The sequence below is a fragment of the Crocuta crocuta genome, unplaced genomic scaffold (genome assembly GCF_008692635.1).
Source record: "Crocuta crocuta isolate KB4526 unplaced genomic scaffold, BGI_CrCroc_1.0 scaffold830, whole genome shotgun sequence".
NCBI classification, from domain to species: domain Eukaryota; kingdom Metazoa; phylum Chordata; class Mammalia; order Carnivora; family Hyaenidae; genus Crocuta; species Crocuta crocuta.
The window spans coordinates 1,037,810-1,046,429 of NW_027531513.1; positions in this window are offsets into that span (position 1 = coordinate 1,037,810).

The following is an 8,620-nucleotide window of genomic DNA, read 5'->3' on the forward strand; positions in this document are numbered from 1 at the left end:
AAGTCATCCAGAATAAGGACTATACTGCCAAGCTACCTTTGAAACTAGGTGTGGTTCTATGACCAAGTACTTGTCTATGAGATGCAAGCTGAATGGTGTGTAAAATTTTCAGTAACTTTGTTTTTATATGGAAAAGGCATGCTTTCCTCTACTTTCTCTTTCTTTCTTTTGGTTCGAATGTGTATGTGATGGCTGGAGATTAAGCAGTTTTCTTGAACCATGATGTTGAAACCATGTGTTGAGGATAGCAGAGCAAGATGGAGGGAGCCTGGGTATCTGGTACTGGTGGGTTTGCCATATAAGTTTTGAATTGTTGAATCTGGACTTATGAGGGATCATAACTTGTTTAAGTATACCTTGTTCAAGCTACTGATATTTGGAGAGTTCTACCACTTATAGCTGAATCTATTCTAATACAGATGCCTCAGAATCGGTATTAATTTCCTTTAGGAGCTACAATTAATTATCACTACTCAATGGCTTAGAATAGTGAAAATCTGTTCTATTTCGGTTCTGGAGGTCAGGAGTCCACAATGAGTCTTACTGGGCTGGAATCAACGTGTCAGCAATGCTGTATTTTTCCTAGAGGCTTCAGAGGGAAATGCATTTCCTTGCCCTTTTAGAGGTCCTTCTTCACTGATTGCTAGATCATTCACTTAAAAGGACTTAATCAAAGGAGATCCCTGACTAGCTCAGAGTGTGGAACTCTTGATTTTGAGGATGTGGGTTTGAGCCTCATGTTGGGGGTAATGATTACTTAAAGATAAAAATCTTTTTTTAAAAAAACAAAAGGACTTCAAGGATGCCTAGGTGGCTCAATCGGTTAAGTGTCCAACTTCGGCTCAGGTCATGATCTCATGGTTCATGAGTTCAAGCCCCACGTCAGGCTCTGTGCTGACAGCTAGCTCAGAGCGTGGAGCCTGCTTCAGTTTCTGTGTCTCCCTCTCTCTCGGATCCTCCCCTGCTCACGCTGTCTCTCTCTCAGAAATAAATAAAACATTAAAAGGATTTTTAAAAATATATTTAAAAAATTAAAAAAGTACTTCATCAAAGGTATGTGATATAATCTTGTATCTTGGAAGATATTTTAATAAATACTAGGGTTTTATTTTTAAAATAATTAGTAGTAATACTCTGACATTGTAATAATAAATACAGCCTAATTTTAGTTAACTAATGAAATATGTGAATAAAACATGGTAAAATTGAAATCAGGGTGCTTTTTAAACAAATGATCCTAATGTAACACTTTTAAGCAAAATGGTTATCTGTTATCATTATCAGCAGATAAGACGGAAGAAATATTAATTACTATAAGACACCTGAAGATTCTTTCAAGAATATTAAGGTGACTTAGGGTTAAGTAGATTCTTTTCATCAAGTACATTAAACAGATTGGAGTAAACATTTCCTCAGGGTGTAACAATCTCCAAAACTTTCTCTGCCACACAATGAAGTGACTACAACTTAATATTCAGTGTTTCCAATGCCTTCCCTTACATAAGACAGAAATTAAAGCATAAAGTAGGAAAAACAAGCTGGATTTATTGAGACAACTCTGGATCATCACTTCCTGAAAGGTGGGAGGTCAGATTTATTCTTACTTCTGAACCTCCTGATCCTAACATTTATTCTATGTCCCCAGCCTGGAAAGCCATACTTGTTGACCAAACACCTCTTCATTCTCCAAGAGTCACATTAAATATCACTTTCTCTGTGAAGGCTTCCCTGACCTAATGGGATATTGACCCTTCTCATCTTCTGTGCTACCACTGCACACTCTGTACTTTTTGTAGATGTCCTTTCTATTTTATGAAAGCTTCTTGAGGCAAAGATATAAATACATATGAAAATTTAGTTTACCTAATATTGTACTCACTTTAGTGCTATACTAGGCACTATTCTGAGAATTCCAGAAATATTCAGTCATTTTGCTAGTACCCAAAGCTGATGTTTTGCATAGATTAGGCATTCATTCATTCAATAAATAGTTATCCAATACTCCATATATCTCAGGTACTCTTCTAGGTGCTAAGATACAGCAGTGAATGAAAGTGACATAAACCCTTCCCATGTGGAACTCATACTCTGGTTGGTAGATATAAGCAAAAAAAAAAAAAAAAAGTGGGGGGTAAGTACAATAAACTATGTTTTGGTAGATGGCAATAAATTTTACAGGAAAAAAAAATAAAGCAGGGAGGTTCTTAGGGGTTGCAATTTTATTTTATTTTATTTTTAGCTTATAAACCATGGAGATTTATTTCTTACAGTTCTGGAGCCTGGGAATCTAAGTGGAGCCTGCAGATTCAGTGGTGGTGGTGGGATGGTGAGGGTCTACTTTTTGGTTCACAACGGGGGCCTCACATGGTGGAAGGGTTGGGAATCATTCTTTGAGCTGGTATAGTAGCCATGGTTCTCCAAAGAGACAGAACCTGTATGTGTATATATATATATATATATATGTGTGTGTGTATATATGTATGTATATATGTGTATATATACATACATGGCTATATATGTATGTGTGTGTGTATGTATATATATATATACACATATATATATATACACACCATGGCTACTATATACCTGTGTGTGTGTATATATATATACACACATATACAATTTTATTATAACGAATTGGCTCACATGATTACAGGGGCAGAGAAGTTCCAAGATCTGCAGTCGACAAGCTGGAGACCTAGCAGACCAGTAGTGTAGTGTAGTTCCGGTCTGAAGGCCTGAGAACCAGGAGAGCTGATGATACAAGTTCCAGTCCAAGGGCAGGAGAAGACAAGTTCCACAGGCAGGCAGGCAAAGTTCCCTGTTACTCCAGCCTTTTTGTTCTATTCAGATCTTTAATAATGAATTGGATGAGACCCCTCCATATTTGGTAGGCCAATCTGCTTTACTCAGTCTACTGATTCAGATGTTCATCTCATTCAGAAACATCCTCACAGGTACATCCGGAAAAACATGTGACCAAAACCTGGGCACTCTGGGGTGCCCAGAGTTGTTGATACATAAATGGACAATCACAGAGGGTAAACAGGGAAGGGCTCACTGAGAAGGTAACATCTGAGGGAGGGAGATGAATGAGTCATGTCTGAAGGAAGAACATCCCAGGAACACTGAATACAAAAGGTCTGGGGTCCCTGGAAAGGCCAAGGAACAGCAAAATATGGGGAGAATGCTGCTTGAATGAGACAGGCAAGGAAGAAAAAGCAAGGGTTGAAGTTGGAGAGGAAATGAGCAGGGAACAAAACATATGGGACTTTAAAGGAGTTTTAGGAATTGAGCTTTCACTAAAAACATCATTGGAGGGTTTTTGAGCAGAGGAGTGACCCTCTTTGATTTTTGTTTTATCAGTATATCAGTCTGGCTTCTATATTGAGTAGGGTCTGAATAGTGTCAAAGATGAAGCTGGGAGACCAGTTGGGAAGCTCCTGCACTAATTTAGGTGAGTGATAGCAGTGGTAGTACTGGTAATAGTGAGAAGTGGTCACATTCTGGACACATGTTGAAGGTTAAGCTGACAGATCAGATCTGGAGTGAGAGAAAGCGAGGCATCCAGGATGACCTCAAAGTTTTGGCTTAAGCAATTGGGGAAGAGTAGAAGAGAAACAGTTTGGTGGTAGATGGAAGCAAGATATCAGGAGTTCAGTTTTGGACTTTTAAAATTTGAGATGTCTATGAATCCTCCTAGGGAAGATATTAAGGAGGTAAATGGATATGCGAGCCTGGAGTTCAGGGAAGAAATGCAGGCTGGGCAAAGCGTATAATAAATGGTATTTATGGTGGTGAGATTTGATGAGACCAAATAAGTCAGTGAAGATGGAAAGGGGAAGAGGTCCAAGGACTGAATCTTGAAATGCTCCAAGTTTTGGGTATCAGAAAGATGAAGAGAATGGAACAAAGAAGACTGAGAACGAGCAGTCAGGGAGGTAAGAGGAAGACTAGTTAAGTCTGCTTCCAAAGCCAAGTGGAAAAGTGATTCAAAGATGAGAGAATGATCGTATTCTGCTAATTGATCAATTAAGATGAAGATTGAGACTTGGCCATTGGATATAGCCATAGAAAGGTCAAGGTGACCTTGATAAGGGCAATTTAATTGAAGCAGATTGGATAAACATCTGATTGGATCAGGCTTAAGCGAAAATGGGAAGATATTAGAGATGGTGAATATAGACAACCTGTAGAAAGAAAGAAATGAGAGTAGTAGCTGGAGGAAAAAGTTGGGGTTAAGAGAAGGTTTTTCAAAGGTGGGGAGAAATGATGCCCATAGATTGATGGAAAAGATCCAGTAAAAAGGAAGAATTGAGAAGATAATTACTGGAGTGATGTCCTGGAGTAGGTGAGAGTCAGTGGTATCTAGCGTACAATTAGAGAAAGTGGCCTTTTCTAGGGGCACAAAGTGCTTACATCCATGGGAAAGAAGCCCAGGATGTGGCACTGACGCAGTGGTGGGTGTTTGTGGGGGCTCTCTTCTGATTCATTCTATTTTCTTAGTGAAATCAGAAGCAAGGCCATCGACAGAGACTGAAAATGGGTGGTGAGTGGGTATGTGAAGTTTGCAGAACAGAGAAGGTATAAAATATATCCTGGGAGAGTGGGAACTAAAAGGACCAAGGAAACAGTTTGATTGCTGGCAGCATTAAGGGTCTATTTGAGATTTATGATCATAATTTCAAGTGAGATCTCTCAGCATACTTTGGTTCCTTGGTTCCATGCACAGAAGGAACTATGGGGAACAGTATCTTTAACAAGGGTCATTGTTTTTTTGTTTTTGTTTTTGTTTTAGAGAGAGAGAGACAGAGAGAGAGAGAGCATGTGTGTGCACATGAGCAGGGGAGAGGGGCAGAGGGGCAGAAGAAGAGAGAGAATCTTAAGCAGGCTCGACGCTCAGGGCAGAGTCTGACTCAGGGATTGATCCCATGACCCTGGGATCATGACCTGGGCCAAAATCAAGAGTCAGGAACCCCAAGAGTCATTGTTTAATCAAGTGTGTAGCTCAAAGTGTCACAGGGGCCAAGGGAGCTGAGGGCACATGCAATGTAATATAAATGAATTTAATCTGAGTAAGAAATTGAATGAATGCATGCATGAATGAATTGTTCCCCCATTTTTAAAAAGTATTTTCTTTTATTGATTTTATTTTTTTTAAGTTTATTTATTTTGAGAGAGAGAAAGAGAGCATGAGCGAGCAGGGGAGGAGCAGAGAGAGAGGAAGACAGAGAATCACAAACAGCCTGAAGTGGGGCACCATCTTATATCAGCCTTGAAATCATGACCTGAGCTAAAATTTAGAGTCAGATGTTAACTGACTGAACCACCCAGGTGTCCCTCCCCATTTGGAATAAGTTTTTTCTCTTCTATCTATTGGTTTATCACACTTGATTCTTTTTTTTTTTTGTTAATGTTTATACATTTTTGAGAGACATAGAGAGGCAGAGCATGAGTGGGGGAAGGGCAGAGAGGAGGGAGACAGAATCTAAAGCAGGCTCCAGGCTCTGAGCTGTCAGCACAGATTCCAAGCTGGGGCTCAAACTCATGGATGGCAAGATCATGACCTGAGCTGAAGTTGGACATTCAACAAAGTGAGCCAGTCACCACTCTTTTTTTTTTTTTTTATTTTTTTATTTTGAGAGAGTGCACACACGTGCAAATGGGGGAGCAGCAGAGAGAGAGAATCCCAAGCAGGCTCCATACTGTCAATGCATAGCCGGTTATGGGGCTCAAACTCACTGCCCACACGATCATGACCTGAGCTGAAATCAAGAGTTGGACGCGCAACCGACTGAGTCACCTAGGCACCCCTAACACACTTGATTCTTGATGGCCCACATGAGAACTGTACAATCCAGAAACCAGGCTTGGGGTTAAGTTAGTAAGCATGTTGGATGAGAATAATTGAAAAAGGGCAAATGTTGTGTCATAGGTCATGATGAAGAGGGATTTTGCTATTTAAGTTTTCCCTTAGATTGTTTAGAATTCATCTGCTATTCAAATATTAGCTTATTTTGGCAGCAAAACACTGACCTCTGGTAAATGCTAGAGAGTGACTCACAGAAGTTTCCACAAACATACTTCTTTTTTCCCCTTTTTCTTTTTGGCCAGAACTCACCATCTTTATATATGCCTGATAAATACTTGGATTGATCCTCAGTAGGAGTGTGTATCAAGGGGCATGATAGTGAGGGGACTCTTATTCCTTTTGGGTCCCTGTTTGGCTTCAATTTTGTAGTCAGCAGGCAGAAAAGAGGCAAATATTAATACCTGGCTGTGGCCAGGGAAAAAGTGTTTACAGTGCTTACTTTAACCCAAGTTCAAGGTCAGAGAGGACCAAGACACAAGGTACAAGGCCAACCAGCCTTTCTTAGCAACCTGCCACATTGACGAACTCATCATTGTCCTGTCCCAAAATTTTAAATATGGCACGAAATGAATGTTCTTTCTCCTTCACTCTATATATGTATTATGGCCCCTTCCTGACCAAAGCCTTGTTATTCTTTATGGTCAGAGACCAGACTATAGAGTATGTGTGTGTGCACTATATTAAAACTAGTGGTCTAAAAATAGTTGTGTACAAGCAGAAGATGCGTGTTTGTTGAGTTCAGGCTTGCCAAGCCGTAGAGCTCTTTGCCTGGGAGTATGTATACAAGTATATCTTGCCCTGTTACCTGGAAATCCTAGCCAAGGGAGAATCCAAAGGAATCCAATACACAGGCACTCCTACTCACAACAGTGATTCTCTACAGGGGCAGGCCCATCATTTAGGAGGTATTCTGGAAATTGTGGGTGCATTTTTGGTTATCACAGTGACTGAAGGCATGCTGACTGGTATTTGGTGGCTAGGAGCCAGGATTGACAGATGTGTGGAACAGCTCCATAGAACAGAGAGATTGTCCTGCCTGTCTTTCACATGTCCTTCAGGGCAATGATGTGGGTGAAAGACCAATTTATAGTTATTTGAACATAGACCCTAACTCTAATTTTATTTCTTCTTTATATTGCACTTAGAGCATTTATGTTAATTTTAAGAAGGTTTTTCTGTGAAATGGTAGGTTATATCATAGATGAATTTCATTTGAGGACAGTGAAGGAGGTGTTTCATGAAAAAAAGTGGTAGGGGTCTCTTACGATTGACAACTACTGTTCTATTTTTTAAGTTTATTTGTTTATTTTGGGAGAGAGGGAGAGGGTGGAGTAGGGAGAGAGGGAGAGAGAGAATCCCAGGCAGGCTCTGCATTGACAATGAGGCGCTCAAACTTACAAACCACGAGATCATGATCTGAGCTGAAGTCAGATGCTTAACTGACTGAGCCAGGCAGGCGCCCTGACAACTACTGTTCTAGATGTTTGATTGTGCCTTGTCTTTTCCATGGCAAATTCACAAATTATCGATAATCTCATTCAATCTTAGGCATAAGAGGTAGGAAGACATCAATCTCAGGAGTCGACATTTAAATCCTAAAGTATGAAGAATCTTAGTTGGGGGCTCCTTTCACCTGCCTTACCCATATTAGGAAGAAATTAAAGATAGAAAGAGCCAAGATTTCTTGTGGAAACGGAAATCATAATAAAGGTAGTGAGGATGGGAGAGTCTGGGATTAGGCATCAAATTAGGTGGATATGCTTGCCAGGGGTGGAGATCATTACTTCTCTGTCTTCTAGCCTTCCACCTCCAAACTTTCCCCGCCCCAGATACACTCACACAACCCACTCCTGTTTCTGGAAATGTAAAGTGCGTGTCCCATTTACTCCATACACATTGCAAACAGACTTCCTTTGTTCTCAGGATGTGTGCTGGACAGTGGAAAGTTTACACGAAAACATGCCATCCACCAAGCTCCAGACATTCCATTTGAATGAAGGTGCCAAGTGAAAGGTTTGGAAAGATCTTCAAAAGAAGATCCAGAGAGGCAAAGTGTTCATTAATAAGGACCCTACAATTATCAGGATCTGAGGCCTTTACCCATCATTAGGCTGAAGCAGCTGCAAATAATCGCAAAGGGAAGAAGCAGTGCATGAACCATGATGTTATATGCTGAAAACTGCAGTGGAAAATGACAAAGTGATTTTTTTTAAAGAGAGAAACAGACTAAAAGGGAGGTTTTAGGGACCAATAAAAGACAGGGCTTGACATTCAAAACTTAAAAAATTATGGGATACTTTCTGCTGTTGAGCATAGTGAGAGATCTCAGGAAGTAAAAGGATTGGCTGAGAAATACATATTGTTTGTCTCCAGATTAGACATGTGTCTCTCATGAATCTGTGCAAGACCCCTTACAGTGGACTCGTGGCTTGGAACAAATAGGTAGTGAATTAGGCTGAAGTATGGAGATTAAAGACATGATGGAGGAAAGTGATATGGTTAAGAGGAGGGCTAGCTTCATGGGTGCGTGAGCTGTGCTTGCAAGGGCCCCACACTTGGTTTGATGCCCTTCTATCACCACTTTGAAATTATTAGTAATTTTTGAACAAGGGCCCTCACATTTTCACTTTACACTGGGCCCTTCAGATTATGTGGCCAGTTCTGGTGAAGAAAGAGAACTTTGAATCTCTCTCAGAGGATTTGGTTCAAATCCAAGCTCCACCAGTGGCTAGTTTTATGATCTTGGGT